Genomic DNA, 21,870 nt, shown 5'->3' with positions numbered 1-21,870 from the left:
AATACATCAGCATTTGCAGGACAAGGCTACAGATATGCGCCAAGATCCATTTTGATATGAAATATAGTTTTTGTAGGGGAGGTAAAAGAACTGATTGGGAACTTAATTTTTTTGGACTATACTTCTTCTTTTTGGATTATGAGTCATAGCCTTCCTTGGCTAGCATGGTTACAGGAAATCCTGAGAGTTGTAGTCTGAATTGCTAGAGAAGGTCTTACTTACAAATGGGTCCATGATTCAGTCTCAGGCATCTCTAGATAGGGAAGTAAAACTATTGGAAGAAACTTCCTAAAGATACTCTGCCAGTCAGAGTTGAGTATACCATTGCTTAGATGGGCCAATGATCTGTCTCCAGATAAGTCAGCTTCCTCTATTTGTAAATGAGTTGAGTTGTTTTAAATGGACAGTTATTTTTATTTGATTACTTAAGGATGGGACAGGCAATTTGTGGCCCTCCAGATATTGCTGGACTACATCTACTATGATCCTTCACCATTTCCTATTCTGCCTAGGGCCAAAGAGAGCTGATGTCCATCAATATTTGGGAAGCCAGGAGTTCCCTATTCTTGGCGTAGGGCATATTTAAGTTTACAAGTTATTTAACAGTTAGAGATTTTCCTGTTCTGGTGGGTCAATTCTTCCTAAAATATTTAAATTGTGGTGTATTCTGCAACACTCCATGCAGTGTTTTCACAGGGGATTCGAGGGCATTGATGCTTTTGATTAATTTTTTAAGTCTCACAGGCAAGACAATAAATAAACTTGTATTAGCCTGCTTCTCTTGCATATATGACTGAAGTATGCATTTCCAGTTTTTCTCCTTCTTTATTCTTTCACATCTGCCGGCTGCTCATGTGCAAAGCTGTTTTTATTTCCATAGGACTTAAAAGTTTGGGATTGTTTTTGTTTCAGTTTAACATGTTATGTCAGCTGCTGGCTGACACCTTCTTTTGTTAGGCTAATTATCCAGGATGATCAGTTGATGTCTCATTACAGAAGCCAGTGGCACAAGGTCTCCTGATGGCTAGGCATCTCAAGCTTTTGCAGTTTATTATCCATCCAAGCTTGGAAATGTTGACAGCCAACCAGATGAGGGGAAGAAGCAGAGAAATAAAGGGGAAAAAAACTTATTTTGACAATAAAGGTAATGCCCTAAGTCATCTCAAACCCCAACCCCCCCATGTGTTTTCAACATCAATATTATAATTTGGATGGTGTCCATGTTATGTGGGATGTGGGGTCTTTCCCCTTTCCTTCTCCCCAGCTTCAGTACAGTGGGTGCCTAAAAGTTTCCCTTTTCTGTCCAATAGCAGTTTTCTATGAAGAAGGGATGGTTTCCATTGGAACTCTGGTATGGAAAGAAGGGGTTAAAACACAGCCCATGCCATGATCACTGATCAAAACTGTACAGTCTCTCTATGGCTGCCCTTAGAAGAAGAATCATCATCTTGGGAGATCTTGATACAGCTCATCAATGTGCCTCTCCCTTAGGCTTCAAGATGCCTTGGGTTCCAGTCTCCCGAGACAGTGCTATTGCAGTGGGCTCTTGTTATCCGTGGGCTTGCCATCTATGGATTTGAGCTCTCACACATGGCAAACCTCATTGTTTTAAATGGAGGTGTGTACATGCAACCATGCCAGAGGCCACGCACACATTGTTTAACCATAGTAAACAATGGACTTGAGGTCCCACATTTTTTGTTATGCAAGGGGAGGAGTTCAAACAGATCCCTCACAGATACGAAGAAATGATTGTATTCCAATTTAACTGCTATGATTCCATAGGATTCCTGGGATTGGCAATTTAGGAAGGAACATTTAGAATTCTCAACCAGAGACTCTAGTGCACCCACTACAAACCAGGATTCCATAGGATGAAATCATAGCAATTAAAGTGGGAAAGTACCACTACATTTGTATAGTGTGAATGGGTCCCTGTTCTGGTTTCCCTATAAATACCAGAGTTGGGTTTGACTACTCCTGATTCCATATGTCCGTTAATGCTTTTAATAATCACTTCACAGATAAGAGCCCGTTTAAATGCTGTCATTATAGCAGAAGTCAACAATGGATTCTCCAGAGATTTTGTGAGTAGGATTACACTGGATTAGTTTCAACTGGTGAGTACCACCAATGTGAACAACTTGGTGGGGCAAGTAAGGAAGACAACTTGTCCTCTCAGTCCCTGTCCTTCTTGGCTGGTCATTCAGGGAGGAGACACAATTAGCTCTCAATTACAATATATTATTAATGCATCTCTTGGGGAGGGAAGTTTTCCATTTTGTTTAAAAGAAGTGGTGATATGATTATTTCCTTAAAAAGCCCTCCCTGGACCACCTGGATTTAAGCAACTATAAACCAGTATCAAATCTCCCATTTGGGGTCAAGTGATTGAGAGGGCAGTTGCCTCCCACCTCCAGGCAGTCTTGGATGATACAATTTATCTAGACGCATTTCAAACCAGCTTCAGAGTAGGATGCAGAGTTGATACTGCTATGGTCACCTTAGTGGATGGTCTTTGCCTGAGCATTGACAGGGGGAGTGTGTCCCTGCTGGTGCTTTTAAACCTCTCAGCAGCATTCAGTGCTATCGACCAAGGTATCCTTCTGGAATGCCTAGGGGATTCGGAATTTGGAGGCACTGCAGTTCATTGGTTCTAGTTCTCTCTCAGGCAGGTCCCAGATGGTAGTGCTTGGGGATAGTTGCTCCTCAAAAAAGGAGCTGTTATATGGCATACCACAAAGTGTCATTCTATCTGCAATGCTATTCAACATTTACATGAAACCACTGAGAGAGATCTCCTGGAGGCATGGGGCAGGGTGCTTTCAGTATGCTGATGATACCCAAATAGATTTCTCTCTGCCTTCAGATACAGCTTCAGCTAAGTATAGTGTGTCCCCTCTGAATGAATGCCTGGAAGATGTAATGGGATGGATGAGGAAAAACAAATAGAAGCTACATCCAGATAAGATGGAGGTGCTTACTGTCAATGGTACTAACCTGGGTTTGGAGTTGTGTCAGCCAGTCCAGGATGGGGGTTACTCTCCCCCTGAAAGACTGTGTCCACAGCCTGAGAGTACTTCTGCATCCATCACTCTAAATGTCAATTCAGATAGATGTGATGCCTGGGAGTGCTTAGTATCAGCTTACACCAGCTGTTACACCAGCTGCAACCTTCCTAGAGCTGAAGGACCTAAAGATGTACTGATAACCTCCAAGCTGGACTTTTGCAATGCACTGTACATTGAACTACTTCTGTACCAAATTCAGAAATTTCAGTTTGATCAAAACATGCCAACCAGATTGGTTATTGGTACATCCAGAAGGGAGCATACCACACCAATATGAAAATCATTCCAGTGGCAGCCAATTAGGCAAGGTAAAAAGTGTTGTTTACAACCTTTAAAGCCCTACATAGTTTGGGTCCAGGTTACCTACAGGATTGCCTCCTTCCATATAATCTGTCCTGTACATGCAGGTCCTATGGGGGTCATTTATTCAAGCCAGCCAAGACTATGGCCCAATACAGATGGGAAGAAAGGAGCGATGAGATGCCACTCCTTTCTGCCACACAAGGAAGCTGCAGCAACCAAACGCTGCGGCCTCTAGGAACTCTAAAAAGAACCTGCTCCTGGCAGGTTCTTTTTAGGGCACGCACACGATGCCATTAGTGCCCTCATGTGCACTGATGATGTCAGTGCAGCACAGCACCATTTGGATGCTGTGCTGCACGTACATCATCATGGTGGCCCCTGTGTAAATGGAGGCATGCCATTATGGTGCAGAAGGGCTCAGGAATGTGCGGTCGCTCCACACTCCTGAACCCTAATTTTGCCCCCAGGACAGCATTTGTTGCCCTTTTGTATCAGGCCTAAGCTGACAACTCACCCAGAGGACTTTTTCTTCAGCTGCCCCTAGACTGTGGAACGATCTGGTGGAAGAGATTTGACGGCTGAATACACTGTCTGAATTTAAAACACCATTAAAGGCCAGTCTCTTCCAGCAGGCCTAATCTAGATGATTTTTAAACTGTGAATTTCAATTATAGATTGATTGTTTTAATATGTACTGTATTTGGCTTATTTCTTCGTTTAAATTGATGTGTTTTTTAAAAAATAATGTAGCATATTACTACTACTACTTCTACTCCTCCAATAAAAGGCTAGCTATAGTTGGATCCTGTGTGCTGACTGGAGAACTTTTTCTTAACCATGGAACCAAGCTGGGTACTTTGAAAATAAAGAATGTTCAGAAAAGAGCCTCTAAATTAAAAATTAGTGAGAAACAGAAAATTATGGTCTTTCTTTTATGGATAAAATAAAGATAAGATGTAGAGGAGGCATACTGAGAGAAGTTTGTATGTCTTCAATCCTGTTTGAAGGATCATGGAGAATTTAAACTGATGTGCAGGGTAAAAGGTTTTTGTTTTGTTTTGTTTAAAAAACAGCCCCTAATTATTAAGGACCTGAATGATAGAAACCAATCCAAATGTGCATAATTAGATAGTGTCTACCTTGTAATACTGAAGCTCTAACTAGCCACAGCAGGGGCCCTGCCAGAAGGCTGAAGTGTTTACAAGACTACAGATATTTTCACCAAGTCCATCATTCCTTTGCCACCACTGTTGCTGTTATTGCTGGCTGTGTTCATTAAAACTAGAAAATAATTTGATTCTGGATCTTTTTACTACAGCAGACAGTTCCTGAGAGGGGAGTGGGTGTGGAGCAACATGACTGCAATGTAGCTTTATTATACACTTTTATACTGCCAAGTCAGATGAGTTTTGAAGGGTATATTTATAAATTGTTAATAGTATCTCTGCGAACAACCAATTCTGAAAGCCATATAGAAGAAGTATAATTCAGGAGGAGGAAACTACATAAGGCAAGTGAAATTCTTCTCCTAGGGATTCTTGGCCCTTAGGTTTATGAGCAAAAACTATTTCAAGCATGGGATGCCTGTTTAGAGGCTCATACTTTTCCTAGTAGAATCTAAATCTTGGTAAAATCTTTGTGATTACATCTACCAGAATCTCCTGGTCAACAGGGCCAGGTTCTGGATGTGGTAGCCCCCCAAAGTAATATTTCCAGGCTCTAGTTAAACCCCAGTGACACTGAACATTCTTTTCGCCCATTTATTTGTGTTATCATCTAGCGTGCTGACAAGTTTTTCTTCTAGGTTTTTTTTTTCTGTGGTGATGAAATTATGTATATCTTAGGCCCGGTACAGATGGGCACTTTGCAGCATCCTCATCACAAACTAGGGCTAAATAAGGCACTAGTACATGAGGAGGCCGCCATCATGGCTCACCCCCATCTACAAGGGCGGTGCCATGATGGTGCGAGCGTGACACAGTGTCCAAACAGCAGTGGCTGGAAGTCATGTGATCAGAGCATGCAAGGACGCCAGTCGCACCCCTTCCAGGAAGCTCTTTTTGCTCCTGAGAGGGAGCGCATTGCTGCCGCACCATTTGGTTGCTGCAGCAAAGATGCGGGGCAAAGACGAGTGGCATGGGTCTGCCCATCTGTTGAGCCCCTTACTCTCTGATAAGATATACTGTGGTCTGGACATTATTTAAAATATTGTAGCCCATCTTTCCAGCAGATAGTCTTCAACTTTACAAGGTGGTGAAAATACACATGTGCTCCATCAACTTCTTAGACAAATATATACTTATTGATCAGATCATCTATCTGGTACCATGGGAAACAAAGGTCTATGAAGTCTGGCTTCTTTTAAGCCATAATTTATCATCAGAAGGCTGGAATTATTATTAGCATAACTGTACCACTACCATTAAGGTTTTATTACCACACATCTGGATGTAACAACCAGAGGTACCACTTACTTGCTGTGTCTCAACAGATGTGGCTTGTTTGTCCATGATGCAGTTAGATATTGTCTGCTCTGATGCAGTAGTCATGAACATTTTGGTATGTGTGCCTGCTTTCTTTTCTTTTCCTTCCTTCCTTCAAAACAGAGGCATCTCTGCTGGAGATATTCTGCTTACCTGGTATCAGCTATGCCTAAATAATTTCCCATTAATTTTATTTGAAATTCAAGAAGGGTGCCTGGATTTAGAGCATATTGTACCCTGAGTTGCTAAAATGTGCTGCTGCAGGGTATCAGGGCTTGCATGCTGTTCAGCTGCTCCTGCTAGCTGAGTGCAATTGTTTTCTAATTTCTAAGCAAGCAAGGAAGGTGGGGAATGGTTTTGGCAACTGAGAGTGTAGAGTGAGTTTAAAAACAAAAATCCACATGACAAGAGATGAAAATTATCCACTTTTCTTGTGGTTTCCTCTCAGACCCTGACCATACTTGACCTCCAGCTGGGGAAGGAACACTAAGCCCCCAACAGGCTGTCTATAAATATCTTGTTTGTGCTAGCTGTTAGGGGAGCTGCCACAATGACTACTACAAATGCAGTTCAATGGAAACTGTTCAGTTTGGGCAGTAAGGAGAGTAAATCCTAGAAAACAGAGTAATTTATGTAGTACTTCAGAGTGTTCAAAGCACTTAGTCCACAACCATCCCTGCATGAGCACCCAGAAAAAACAAACCTGCCTTTGTATTTATTTCTTTGCCACAATTCAGCCAAAACTCACAGGGAGGTTTACAAAATGAAACAACCAAAAATAAGGCACCACCACAACAAAGCAACTTCATGTTGTTTTTACTTATTTCTTGTGTGTTCTTTTGTCAGTATTGGTTTTAATTTTTGTAAGCCACTTTGAGTCCCAGTTTTGGGGGAAAGGCAAGATATAAAGGAAGGAAACATAAACCATAATAACTTTTTAAAAAGATCACAACTGAATAAAATAAAATTCTAGCATCACATATCAGTAGCTACAGATGAAAATAGTCTAAAAGGCTTAAGCAAATATATGTGGTGTCAACAAGACAAAGTCAGGCTTCTGTACTTGTGTTAAGCCACCACCTTACAACAGCTTTGCAAGGTAGGCTAGGCTGATGCAGAGCAGTTCCGGGAAAATTGTGTATGCCATGATTGTGTAGGAACTGGCCCTGGGTCTCCTCAGTCTAAGGGCACAACTGTATACAATATTGAGGAAGACCTTGTTTGTTTGCTTTTGAAAAGTTTATGTATAATCATTCAACACCACAATGGAGCAAGTGTTAAGCTTTCTCCATGAGTTGTTTCCCAGTCTAGATAACACAAACATATCCTGCTCATATACATACCTTGATTACCTGGGGATCTGTAATTTCACCACAGTTATTCCAAACTGTTAATGGCCAACATCCTGTTAGTAACATATGTTAGTGTGAGTTTTGAACATGCACAACTGTCATATCCAGCTGATGGTGATGTAAGTGGTATCGAAACTGTGACAAACTAGAAATAAGTTTTTAGCAAGATTGAGGGGACAGCCCAACAAATTATTACACATCTAAATAAGGCAGTTCAGCAAGTCAGTTTCCAGGATGTTGGAGTACTTTCAGAAGTTATGCCAACTGAAATGAAGCCTGAAAGCCTGTAATTATCGCCATTTGGTACTTTTGTCTTTTTCTTTCCTTCCTTCTCACCAGCAGTCAAAATTAGTCCATAAACACATAGATGTGTCTTCCCCCCCTTGTTATTCTATCAAGTGTTTGTGCAATGACAATTTTTTTTAAAAAGTGACCATTTGCAATGTAACAGCCTATCATTGAGTCCACTACCACCACTACCACCTCTGCACACCATTTATTTATTTAGTGACATCAGTGGGATATGTCTTTATCTATGGGTTGGATTCAGAATAAGTTGGACATTATTTAGTTCCACTGAAACCACATTATTTTCAATAGTCTTGATGCATAGGTAAGTTAGTCTAAATCCACTCATTTTATGCATTTCTGGAAACTGATAGATTGGTTGAAGGATGGGGGGTGGGAGAGAAAGAGAGAGAGAAAGAGAGCTCTATATATCAAATCTGCCAAGCAAATATAATATTTCATTTACTTTGTCTTTTTTGTGAAAGCTCATGTTACAATAATTCATAGACTTCAAAGTGCCACAGTGATAGTAATGGGGGTGCAGGAAATCTCTGGCTGCATGACAGCTTCACAATGGATAGAGCAACAATCCAGCTGAGATCCACCTATATTTCACCATGAAAACAGTATTGTGAACAAGGCCTGAAAAACTGAAGTTTAGCTTAACTTATGTATGGGAAAAAATCTGTTACCACGCAATTTAAGGAAGGAAGGAAGGAAGATCAAGCATATGTACTTTGGCACACAAGAAGTTAAAAAGAGGAAGAAAAGGCAAGGAGATCGTAGGAGACAAAAGCACTGGCAAAAGACTGAGCAGTTTACAAATGTGATGCTCTAGTCTCTGAAACAATTTGGCAATAAAAATCAAATGTGACAAGAAATTAATCCATATTGCATTCTAATTACTGCTTGAAAATGGAGGAAGTGTAAGATGTCTGAGATACTTAACTCTGAAAGATGACTATTACAGTAACTTTGTATTTACTACATTGGATAAGAAGATTTACAACTCTTTGATATGAAATGCTTTAGTGGTTGTTTAAAGTGTCACCAACACTGTCAACTCATACACATGTTTTTCAATGGGGTTTCAGCTCCTTAATTGTGTACAGATGGCAACTCATGTCAACAACAAAAGTTAGTAATCTAGCATAAGTCCCTGCCATCTTTGCACACTAAATTTTGGCATGTAGTGACTTTGACTTCCCGTTTTCTCCTTCAAAAACATTCATGGGAAGCCATGTTGCCCATAGAGCAAACCAAAAATCCATCAAATAGTGATACCTTTATTGGACCAACCAAAATCCACAATTGCATGTTGCAAGCTTCAAAGCTCCCCTGGCTTCTGCATCAGGCGAGGTGTTAAAAACTACACAGGAGAGGGAAGAATTGAAAATGTTAGTCATGGGCCTGCATGTTGCTGGGTTTTGATCTCACTTCAGATGGTATGAAGGGGTCTTACTTGCAGGCTGGAACCTCCTCCTTCTGGCCATATGGTCACTGGGAGATTCTCAAAGTCCAGCAAATTTAACATCCGGGCCCGTACAGACAGGCCAAAATAAAGTTGCTTCGGGTCACTTCGGAGATATGCTGTTTAAATAATGCAGGTGTCCTAAGAGTCCAGAAGCTGTGCCAAAGCCATGCTCCAGTCCTAAGGAACAGAGTGCAGCTTTGGCGCAGCTTCTAGCCTCTTAAGATGCATGTGTCATTTAAATAACAGCATACCAACAAAGTGACCCGAAGCAGCTTTATTTTGTTCTGTCTGTACAGGCCCATCCATTTGCAAAATAAAAAAAGGAAGCAAGACCCCAGACACAACTCTCTTGTGTCAGAGATCATTTGCATCAGTGTGGGTGGGGCCGTCAGCCAATTGCTTTCCAGTCAATCTGGAAACAGATCCTCATTGATCACAAAGGCAGCTGCCTGGTAAGTGGGAATTGAGGGACTTTCATGGTCTCTGAATATCCCCTAAACTAGGGTTTATGTAGGAATCATAAACACAAGATGGTCATGAGTGCGTAACTCTAGGTTATACATTTGTAACAGCCCAATAGGCCAATGTTATATGTAAAGATTTGGGAGTAATATTGGTGAGATACAGACCACCCAAAAAGGGTGGTCTATCCATGCCTTGTTTTGCTGCGTGAGGGAGCCATAGCGGACAAACCGCGCAGCTCCCTCATGCAGCAAAAAGAACCTGCAAAAAGCCAATGGTGCACTCGCAGCATCACAATGACACTGGGAAGTGTGGATGCTAGGCACAGGGTGCCGCCATTTTGACGCCCTTCTCACATGCTAGGGGTGAGGCACGTATGGGCGGTGCACCCTTGCCCAACCCCTACCACATGACGAGGGTGCACTTTAGGCCTGTCTAGATCGGGCCATTGCTAATTTTTCTTACAAAATTGTTAGTGTAAAGAGTTGAGTGTTACTTTGAGAGAATCATTCTATAGAATTGGGGGGGAGGGGGTATTTGGGGAATTTGCTTGTGTTTCCAAAAAACAAGAAAGGAAGGAAGGGAGGAAGGAAGGAAGGAAGGAAGGAAGGAAAGTTTTTAAAGGAAATGTGCTAATAACAAGAAACATCATAGTCACCATCTTGTTGGTGCCATAATTTTTTATGGTCATGGCTGCAGGAGGTTTACCACTTTCCTCATGCAACAATCATCATCAGTGCATGGAGAACTCATGATCCGACTGCATACACACACAAGCACAACCATTTAGGAGGCTCTGGAGGATGCATTCATTACTGTGCATCCAGTTATAGGAACTCAGGCAGATGCTTTTTTGGTTGCTGCTTGTTCTCCCCAAGCCACTAAATGGCCACATGGGGCTATGCTGGGGAGGACCACAGGAAGAAGGTGAATTCTTCATGTGGGGAAAGGTGGCTGATGGTTCACCAAGTTTCACTAGACAGAGTTTTACTAGACAATGCATGATCTCAGCACACCAGTTCTCCTTTTAATGAGTAATGTCCCTAAGCCACTTTTTTTAAAAAATAATTAGCATCAATTTATTTTAAAAAGTAACATTCCAAGTATTCTAACATTATGCAAGCAATTCAGACTGTTCTTAGCCATTTCCCATTACATCTTGAACATCAAAAGCTGTTCAGTGAAAGGAAAAACCTTAGTAAACCTTTTGAACCATCAACCATGTGTGTGTGTGTGTGTGTGTGTGTGTGTAAAAATAGAAACAGATGGAAAGGGGATAATCCTGATGTGCAAATATAGCTTATATAATGGGTCCACCATATCGGTAGGCTAGTGATTTGAAGATTGGATAATCCATGGATCACCGTGCCCCCATATTGTCCAATGGTGGTGTGTGTCCACTGGCATGCTGACACATGGGTGGGTGCACACATATCACCACCTGTTGAATAATATGAGTCTTGAGCGTCCAACTTTTTTCCTATCTGCAGGGGGGGGCCTGAACCCCCATGAATGGAAAGGATTCCTTGTAAATTAGAGCCCGTACAGACAAGCCAAAATAAAGCTGCTTCGGGTCACTTTGGAGGTATGCTGTTAAAATGACGCATGCATCCTAAGAGGCCAGAAGCTGCGCCAAAGCCACGCTCCAATCCTAAGGAAGCAGCTTTATTTTGGCCTGTCTATATGGGCCCTTAGTCTTTTTATGACAAATTCCTCAAATGTGTCCACACACCTATGATGTACTTACAAACAAAACAATAAAAAGCATATCTAGCTAAGCATGTGGAATGACCTTACATTCATGAAGCAAATTGACAAAGAGTTCACTGACATCAGGAGTATCATAATGACCCAACAAAGGACCTTGAAGAAATAACTGTGCTAAATTGCTCAATTGCTCAAATACTAGGGCAAGTAGCTTTTGGTCCTCTGTTCTTCAGCATCCTAGTCCCTTTAGTGTTATGAAAGTAAAAGACTGTTTTCTGAAGAAGAAAAACAATTCTCCCTCCTCCTCTTCTGAATGCAGTCAGATTTAAGTGTTCTTATATAGGGTTTGACTCACAAGATTAAATAGGTAATGGGTAAATAACATGCTTCTTTGCCCTTGGTTGGCCCTTGTGATAGTGGAACTTCCAGTGACACAGCCATGTTAGTTGTGTGCTCTTAAAACAACAACAAAGAATCCTGTGACTCTGTAAATATTAATGGCCAAAATTAGACTAAACAGAGCATATAACAGGCACGAGGGAGGCAGGGGTTAAATGCACATATCAGCCACTGAATCCCTTGGCTTATCTTGAGTGACTTTAACTCAACTAAACATGATTTACTGTGACTTGACTGGCCTTAATCTGATGTTCTTGATCTGAACCAACTAACTTCATCTGATAAATTACCTGGATCTATGCAATACAGCATGTCTCTTCCCTTGTGGTTCCAAGCCCTAACAAGCAGGGAAGATGGTAGAAGACCCTTTCATCCTTTGAGGTGGTCCTGATTTTTTTAAAGTATATTTTTACTAAACAGGCAAAATGTGTTATTTTTGCTGTGGGAAAAAAACAATGGTATCATGTGAGATAGTTACATTTAAGCCCAAAAGGAATTTGTAGGAGTGAACAGGATTTATACATGCCTGGACATGAGAAAGGTCAGTCAGAGACAGGTCAAAGGGTGGATATTTCATTGGCCCTCATTAGTCTTTAATTACACACCAATGAACTGTCAGTCTGCCATTGTGCATATTGTGAAATGGTCTTTTAGACTGGAGTGAATTAAAAAAAATCTAGTCACAGACTTGTCATGGAATCAGATGGTCATGCAGTCCTCAAGAGAGAGAGAGAGAGAGACGTGTCAGAGTCAAGAGGACTTGGTGACCTGAAGTTCAGAGAGGTCAGCATGGACTGCAAAGATAGAGGTTATCAATAGAGACTGTTTAAAGGAAGATAGGAAGGTAAAGTGAGGACTGCTGAGGATAGAATTCACATAGAAGAGGAGGAAGATGGAGCTGTAGAAAGAAGAAGACTGCTGAAGCAAGTCCCTCAAGAAAGCCACAGGCATGTCTGTCAGCTGTGAAAAGTTGAGCTAAAAAAGCTGTAGTGTTTTCAGAGAGAAGCAAGATAACAAATAGCTTCTACCATGAATTTTCATCAGGTGGAACCTGAATAGAAAGAAGATGTCATTTCAAAAATTTCTAAAGCAACCCATGGTGAATTCTGAGTGGGGAAAAGTTGTTGAAAGTGAAGAAAGTGGAACCACATTTCCACAAGTGATTGTGGAAAATAATGGTAGATGCAGGTAGTTAGGGTCACCCAGTGAGTTTCTTCTTTGTTGTCTCTGTTCTGTGGCTTCTTCACTCTCAGGGCTGACTTCACCTCTTCCTAAGTATCTCCTTCTCACTTTACTCCTAATCATGTAGCTAGAAGCCCCCCCCCCCCCTCTAAATGGATAAATACTGATCTCTTCAGCTTTGACAGTCATGTTGATGAATGAATCTAATCTCCAGATACAGGCTAACAGAAGGAATCAAAACTGCATAGTTTCACTCATTACAGACATGATCTGCTTCCAGATGACTGACACATCTCTAGGTATAGTATTGGGAATTATCTGTCATTTTAACAACAACAACAAAAAACTCATGCTGAAGTTATATTTTAAATAACATTTGCATATTTGGTTACATTTTATGAAATCTCCTATTCTATCTCATGGCCAAAGCATGTTTTGTTTGTTTTTTTAGAAACAGTTAGTGGCCATGGAAGGCAGGAGATAGCCAATGGCACTGTGGTGAATTTTATGTAGATCTTCTCAGCAAAACCAATCAAGAGAAGTGAAAAAAAATGGATCAGCTGTGTTGATCCATATTAACAAATTAGTTCTAGCAATTTTAATTGGCACCTGGATTAAACCGTTGGAGAGAAAGACAACCTGAAATAGTTCACATTACCACAAGTATAGCTCACAGCAATATATTGTTACTGGGAACATCCATTTCCCCACTAGCTGCTGTGAGGATTACAGGAAAACCTGAGCAGGGTAACAGGTGATATCATCATCCCTGCCAATCAAAAAATCCCAGCATTTTGGCCCTGTGAGTCCAGGGTCAACTACACCAATGAGATCAATGTATATAAGTAGGATCATAGCATAAAATAATAAGCATCTTTAAGTAGGGCAGTACAAATTGAAGGAAGTTCAAATTTTAAAGAGGGATTCTTTACAGCATATTAAATACAAAGACATTTTTAACATCACAATTTTCTTGGCTTTAGCAGATTTAATTGGGTCAGAAGACTTCATGAAAGCCTACACCAGACTATAAATCCTTTACCACAACAGTCTTCTTCTTCTTCTTCTTCTTCTCCTCCTCCTCCTCCTCCTCCTCCTCCTCCTCATTAACACCTATTCTTCTTACCTAGGGGTACTGTTTAAATTTCAACAAAGTGAACAGAAAACCTATAGACAGTAGCAGGACATCAAGATCACAATCCAGCAGAGTTAACATACCTCGTCCCACCAATTTTACAGCGGGAGATCATAAATGTTTATTTGAAACAGGATGAAGTGTCCACATTTTCTTAAAGTGTTTAAATGGTGGATCTTCATCTAAACATAATTTGCTAAACAAGTATCACCAGATCCATCACCCTAGATAATTATCAACCATCTTTTTTCAGTCTTTCTTTTTGAAAGGAGGTGCTACGAGCAGTGATTCCAACAGAACTCAAAGTGAGGCTTTCTTCAATCTCCTTTTGGTCCAGGCCTTGCTTTGGAAAAGATACCGCTTTAGGCAGCAGAGGGAATGGATCCCTATTAGTACTGCTGGACTCCTCAGTGGTATTCATTATCATCAGCACAGTATTCCACTATGACCTTTGGTTTATATATTGTTTCAGGGCATAGTTTTGTGGTGTTTCTGGTTGTATCTGGTTGCATGTTCCTCAAAGGTAGTACTGGAAGTCATTGCCTTTGGGATTCTTCAGTGCTCTATTATGTCCCCTCTGTTTTTAACAAATGCATAAAGTCATCTACATAAATCCTTCCAAATATATGGAGCTGAGTCTCATCAGCATTAAAGGGAGGCTAAGGAGGCTGAGAGAGCCAATGTGGTGTAGTAGTTTGAACATTGGACTGTGACTCTGGAGATCAGGGTTTGCTCAGCCATGAAAACCACTGGGTGACCTAGGGCAAGTCTAGGTCTCAGAGGAAAGCAAAGCCAAAGCCCCTCTGAACAAATCTTGTCAGGAAAACCTCGTGATAGTTTTGCCTTTGGGTCACCATAAGCTGTGGAAATCCTGAGTTATTGAAGATGAAGGTTTTCAGTATTGTCAGCCTGGCTGGATGGAGGAGGAACTTCTTTTCATAAACTTGCACTCCTTCCAAATGACCAGGTTCACAACTTGGGGGTCACTCCTAGACTTAGCCTTGGTACTAAGTATCAGGTTGTGGCTGTGGCCAGGGATTTCTTTGGCTAGGTTTGCATGGTGTACCATCTATAGAAGACAGATTTGGCCCCAGTGATCCAAGATTTAAATTATTCCACCTGATTACTGCAGCCCAAGCCTGCCACACCAGACCTAAACAATGTGGGATAGGGATTGGATCACTTATGACAGTTCTAAGATTGCTCAGGGCCTGGAAATCGTGAGCTGATTCAAAACACTGGAATATTATAAAATATGAATGCTCCATAGCAAAAATGAAAAGCGTCAAAGCCTGTTAATTTTTCTTTTCCACATAAGTTTTGAAAATGCATGTTGTATCCTAGTAAATGAGCCTTTAAAAAAATCCAAAGTCTAGTAAACATTTAACAGAATAAACAATAGTCATTACAGTGGAGGAAGTAGATTGTAATGGGGAAAATCCTGTTAAGAGATTAGAATTCAATTTCCACTCAACCATTTAACTGATTTCCAATTTCCATTTCCTTGTACTAAGTAATAACCTAATTTGTGGTCCTGGAAATATACATTGTGGCTAATGTAATTTTTACTTCAAAAGTATACTTTATAAGATCTCTAGCTTTAGAAACACAACCTCGAAAATGCAAACACAAACATTTGGTAAGGAGTCTTTCATAATGAATTTTCAATTATAGTCATAATCGCTTTTTCGGATCTTATATTCTGCTACAGAAATGCTCCTGTCACTTTGTCGCTTGTGACACAGAGCACCTTACATTGGTGTCACAAAGACATATAAAATCTTTTTTGTCTGATCAGGCAAACAGATGCAAGTGAGGTGTCTGGGTTGAAGTTTCTTTTTCTTTGTTCAGTTGTGTAACTGTAGTTGGGCAGCATAAATAAAACCAGGGCTTGGAAAAGTTACGGTTTTGGAAAGCAACTCCTAGAAATCCCCAGCCAATGCTGCTTGGTGATTTATGGGAATTGCCATCCATATATGTGTGTGTGTGTGTGTGTGTGTGTGTGTGTGTAGTTTCCAAACTCTGGCAAAAACACCGTTTGGTACAGGAAAGATGGGATTTCTTGTTTATCTGTTTCAAAAAAGCAAACATGTAAAACTGAGTTAAATATTTTACAAACATTTAAAATATTATGTATGTGTCAAAAAACAGTCTCTTTCCTTCATATCTGTGGCAATATTAATAATAGCAACAACGTAATATCCAGTTCCACTGTTTTTTTTTTTTAGTCTTCCAAAATTTGCACTAATTTATATGTTGCCAAACAGGGAAGTTGCAAATATCTTAATGTATAACATTATTTAGGATTGAAGGTAGGGCTTTGCTTCTGGTACAGAACTGAGTTGTTAAGAGCTCATCCTTAGATGGTTTCCAGTCTGTTGACTAATAAGAGCTGGGTTAGGACTTTATGCAGCTGCGGATCAGAAGGAGCACCACAGGATTTAGGTCTCTAGGCTTATGGGTAATTGTTGCCTTCCGTCATACCACTGAATGTATGATGTGCCTCCTCCAAAACCAGTACAATTTGCAGAAATCTTTAAAGGTATTTGATCATTAGGAGGTATGTTGTTTCATTTATCCATGCATGTAATTTTCCTTGACAACTCCTGGAGGGGTGGGGTCATTTCACCCTGACACGATAATAGATGTTAATATGGCTGTGTGTGACCTTTTGGAGTTGCTATATTTTGTCATGCTGCTCTTGCATTAAGACTGAAATGGTAAAAGGGAAAAAAAGTAGCTTTTCTCTCGTAAACCAACACTTTAGAGATTGCTGTATAAATAATTTGCCAAAGTACAATGGGACAGCCGTTCTTGCTTGTTTACTCTACAAATATAAATCTTCTTTGAAAAAGAAAGAAAGAAAGAAACGAACCCTTCCTGCCCTGCCCTGCAAAACCTGAGGAATAAGATGTGCTGCATGGTAAACACAGGGCTGTATTGCAAAAGCTTCATGCCTTGATTGCTACTTGAAGATAAAAATCATTCCTCACACTTTGAGACAAAAGTAAATGGCAGTTTGCAATGTTAAGAACCCCTGTGGAAATAAGATGAAATGAGACGAGGCTTCCAGACCTGTGAGAAAAATCAATCTGATGGAAAATTGACAAACTTGTTTAACGTGCCGGCACAGGATCCGAGAGCTGACCCATAGAGACCTCCACTTAGACACACTGTGAAGTTACTGTCAGTTCTCTTAATCTGTTCAATTACACAACAGGATCTCAAAGGGGAATTTTTACCAAACATCACTTTAAATTAACTTTTTCTCCTTTGTGTTTTAAGCCTTCAGTCTTCCCTCCCATTCAAAATAATGCCTCTCTAGCATCTGTAATAAATTATTTAAAAACCCCAAATGCTTGTCAAAAAGAAAAGTTTATGAGAGAATCAATTTTATTTTATTTTTATTGGCCTACCACAAATCTACAAAACTTTATTTTAAAATTAGTCAACCAATCACTATGAAAACCAGGATTTTGCTCCTCGGGACACATCTGGATCTGGTGTTGAACTGGTAATTTTTCAGCAGTCACTCACCATATTCAAGGATAGAAAACTGATTTAAGATTTACAATATTTCTCCAGGGAGAATAAAACAAATACCCTTTGGCATAGCTGCAAGGCAAAACCATGTAAACATTCTGAGAGAGAAGGGAAAACAAATCTTTAGACTGCTATCTGCTGCTTGTGAATATCCTACCTTTCTTACTTACCACAACTATTTTTCCCATGGCATTCATGAAGTTAGTGCTAAGTACTAACGTTGTGAAATTAGGGCTACAATACTCAGTATGTTTTTGTTGTTATGTGCCTTCAAGCTGACTCCAACTTATTATGATCCTATAATAGAGTTTTCTTGGCAAAAAATATTCAGAAGAGGTTTACAGCTGCCTCCTTCTAAGGCAGAGAGAAGGTGACTTCCCCAAGGGCACCCAATAAGTTTCCATGGCTTAGTATAATTAATATAAATCAAGTCCAATATTAAAGGAGACTATTGGAGAGTTCAGCAGCATAAGGAATGGAAAAAATAAACTTTCTTAACAGGACTGAAAAACTAGAGATTGAATCTACCTCCACTGAAAAAGATATATTTCACAACATACATTACCCAAGAACCAGGAACGTCTGTGGTAAATAGTTAAACGTCTAATCTGCATTACAGAAATAATGCAGTTTGACACTGTCATGACTCAATGCAATGGAATCCTGGGATTTGTAATGTATTGTGGCACTAGAAATCTCTGCCAGGAGGCTAAATATCTTACAAAACTACAAATCCCAGAATTCCATAGCATTAAGCCATGGCAGTTAAAGCAGTTTCAAACTGCATCATTTCAGCAGGGCAGATTAGAGCAAGGTCTCTGAAAGCTGTGTATTATAGTTCGTCCATGGATTTGAGCTTAAACAGACAGCCAGTCCTGTTTTTTTTTTAATGGGTACGGGTGTACATGGCTGCACATGCATGCATGCATGCTCACCTGTTGAAAAGAACGGAACTTAAGGTCCCATGTTTTTGCCATCTGCATTGGGCAGGTCCAGAATAAATCCCTCACAGATTGCAAGTGACTCCACCATCTATTTCCCCATATTCCAATTCCTCAAATCTGGATATTTAATTTGCCTTCTGATTGTGCAAATTCAGCACATTAATAGTTGCATTTTTCTTCTACTAAGTTTCAACTCATGTATTGTTTTTGTAGAAACAACTGATCTAAAAGTACAGTGGACTCTTATTATACATTGGGGTTTGGTTCCAAAACCCCCCGTACAGTATATAACAAAATCTGTGTATGCTCAAGTCCCATTAATGACATAGCAAAATGGTGTCCCTTATAAAAATGGAAAATCAAGTGATATTTGAAATATATACTTTTTTTGAACATTTTCAAACTGTGTATGCTTGAATCTGTGTATAAAAAATCCGTGTATAATAAGGGCCAACTGTATAAAGAAATGCTCAAAGTGAATATGGAGATACTACAGATCACTGCTTGGTCACAGAATTTATCATATAACCTAGCCATGTGCCCTAGCAGAGCCTCTCTCCCTTGTTTGTTCCATTCTGCTGTTTGCACTGCTCACTGTCCCTTTCCTACAGCTTTTATCCTTGCTGCACCTCACATCCTCACAAAGCATATTTTCTTCACAAACTCCACACTTGTATCTCTCACTGTCCCCTTCCATCTTACTTCCTCACACCCTCACAGTGTCTCCCTCCATTGTTTCTTGGCCCGCAGTGCTTGTACCATGCACTCCCTCTTCACTCTCCTTTCCTCCTTTGTTGTTAAATGAGGCCAAGTTGGCTTCAACTTATGGTGACCATATGGATGAGAGACTCCCTCACTGAGTCGATCCATCTGGAATGTGGTCTTCCTCTTTTCTTACTGTATTCTACCTTACCAAGCATTATTGTTTTTTCCCCCCAGTGAGTCATGTTTTCTCATTAATTGGTCAAAGTACACCAGTTTCTGTTTAGTCATCTTGGCTTCTAGGGAGAGTTCAGACTTGATTTGCTATAGGACCCATTTATTCGTCTTTACCCATGGTATATTTTGAACTCTTCTCCAGCACCACATTTCAGATAAGTGCTTCCTACCAGCTTTCTTCTGTCCAGCTTTCTCAAATTAAAAATAGAATGTCACAGACCATTGTAACTTTACTATTTAGTAATGCATCTCATCACTTCAGGAACTTGTCTAACTCCTTCATAGCTAGCTTTCCAAGTCCTAATCTTCTTCTGATTTCTTGACTGCAGGTTCCATTCTGTGTCATGACAGAGCCAAGGTATGGAAAAGCTTTAACAATTTCAATTTCTTCATCATCTTCTTTAAAGTTATGTAAATAATCTCTGGTTATTCTTAATATTCAGCTGTATACCTGCCTCTGCACTTTCTTCCTTGCCTTTCTTCTGTAATTGTACCAAGTCTTTGCTATTTTCTGTTAGTAGTATGGTGTCATCTGCATATCTTAAATTGTTGATGTTCCCTCATCTAACCTTCACATATCCTTCTTTACATCTAATCCTGCTTTACATATGATACATTCAGCATAAAGGTTAAACAGACAGGGTAATAAAATACAGGAATGTCTGACTCCCTTGCCATGGAGAATATTTTCTCCATATTCTGCCCTGATGCCTCATCTCCTCATCTCCTGGGTACAAGTTATGCATCAGGACAATCAAATATCACAAATTTGAGTTAGAATTTGAATGGATTCTGCCTCTGTTGCTTGAAGCAGCAATACTGGTATGCTATCTGGTCCAGGTGAGTTATTTCTCTCAATTGCTTTAAGTGAACGTTTCACTTCACTTTCTAAAATTGTATATTCACCTTCACATGGTTCTTCCTTGAATGAATCTGTCATCCTTTCATCTTTTATATAGTTCTTCAATGTATAGTTTCCACTGTTTTTTTAATTTCTTTTTTTTTATGTAGTATGTTCCTCTGCTCATGATAGAGCATCCCCACTTAAAACCACATTTCTCTTTGATTTCTCTGATCTTGTGGAAGAGGTCTCTTGTTCTTGTGTGTGTGTCTGAGTGTGTGTAAAATCTTCTTTTTCTCTGTATTGATAGTTACAGTAGTTCTCTTTGTCCCTGTGCACAAGCAATCAATCAGTTGCATTCAGGGTTCTGACATTATTACTGTCACCTGTTACTTTTGCTTCTTGTCTGTCTTTAACTGCTTCATGAGTTTCATCTGTCATCCAGTGGGGGCTTTTCCTTCTTTTTGGCTAGACATAGGCCTGTTAACAGACTGCCAAAATAAAGCTGCTTTGGGTCTCTTTGGAGGTATGCTATTTAAATGATGCATGGGTCCTAAGAGTCCGGAGGTCGCACCAAAGCCACACTCCATTCTTAAACACTGGAGTGCAGCTTTGGTGCAGCTTCCCGATTCTTGGGATGCATGCATCATTTAAACAGCATACCTCCAAAGAGACCCGAAGCAGCTTTATTTTGGCAGTCTGTAACAGGCCATAGTCTCTTTTTTGCATTCTTCACAATATCCCTGGCTTTAGTCCAGAGTTCTTCTGCCTCCTGGCCCATTAGCCTTAATAGAATCTTATAACATAGACATGGATTATACTGATGGATTTTCCTCAATTCTTATTGATATGATTTGGTCAGTCTTTGCATTATATTCATTCATTGCTTTTGCTATATCTTTCCTCAATATTAATGCCACCCTATTTCCTCTCAGATTTCCATTTCCTGAGTAAAACACTGTGTAATTTTCTGACTCAAAATGTCTCATTTCTGCCCACTTTAGCTCGCTTACCTCAAATATTGCAATGTTTCTACTTTCCATTCTTTGCTTTACTGTATCTCGTGTCCCCTGGTTCATGCTTATCACATTCTGTCCGGGAAAGCAGCCAAAGGGCTGATAAGGCAGCTAGTTCTCAAACAAACAACCCCCTCCCAGCACAGCAAAGTCAGTGTAAGCTACACAGTCCTGGAGAGATGCAGTAGCTTTACCAAAAGGGATTACCAAGAGAATTGTCAGACGGTCCGAGGTTCAGGGTAACAGATAGGCAGGTCGATGAAGCAGTCCAAGGTCAAGGTTTCCGGATATTCAAGACAAGGAGCCAGAGACAGAGTCTTTCCTCTAAAAGAGTCAGATATCCACTGGCAAAGAACCACACATGCTCCAGGTGCTTAAGAAGGCAAGGAGCTGGCCTTCAGCTGTGCCTGATTACGAAGACGTTTCTGATAAAGCCTCCGAGATCTTCGAAGGCCCTCTCTTTCTGCTCGACGCTCATTGAAGGTAGGCACACTGCCCAGATCCTCCTCCATGTCCACAGCCTCGGCACCAGGCAAACTTGACTGCTGAACCTCTGGAAGGGCCATAGACTCTGCTCCAGCAGAACTAGGGCCAGCCTCTGGCTCCTCCATTACAGGTTCAAGCCCCTGGGGCTCTGGCTCCTCCATTATAGTTTCAGATCCCAGAGGCTCTAGCTCATCCTCTGAGTCCTCCAAGCCATCTTCCAGGCTGGGCATGACACATTCCATGTT

The sequence above is a fragment of the Sceloporus undulatus genome, chromosome 2 (assembly GCF_019175285.1).
Source record: "Sceloporus undulatus isolate JIND9_A2432 ecotype Alabama chromosome 2, SceUnd_v1.1, whole genome shotgun sequence".
Lineage (NCBI taxonomy): Eukaryota > Metazoa > Chordata > Lepidosauria > Squamata > Phrynosomatidae > Sceloporus > Sceloporus undulatus.
The sequence above is the reverse complement of the archived record's forward strand: the minus strand, read 5'-3'. Positions refer to the sequence as shown.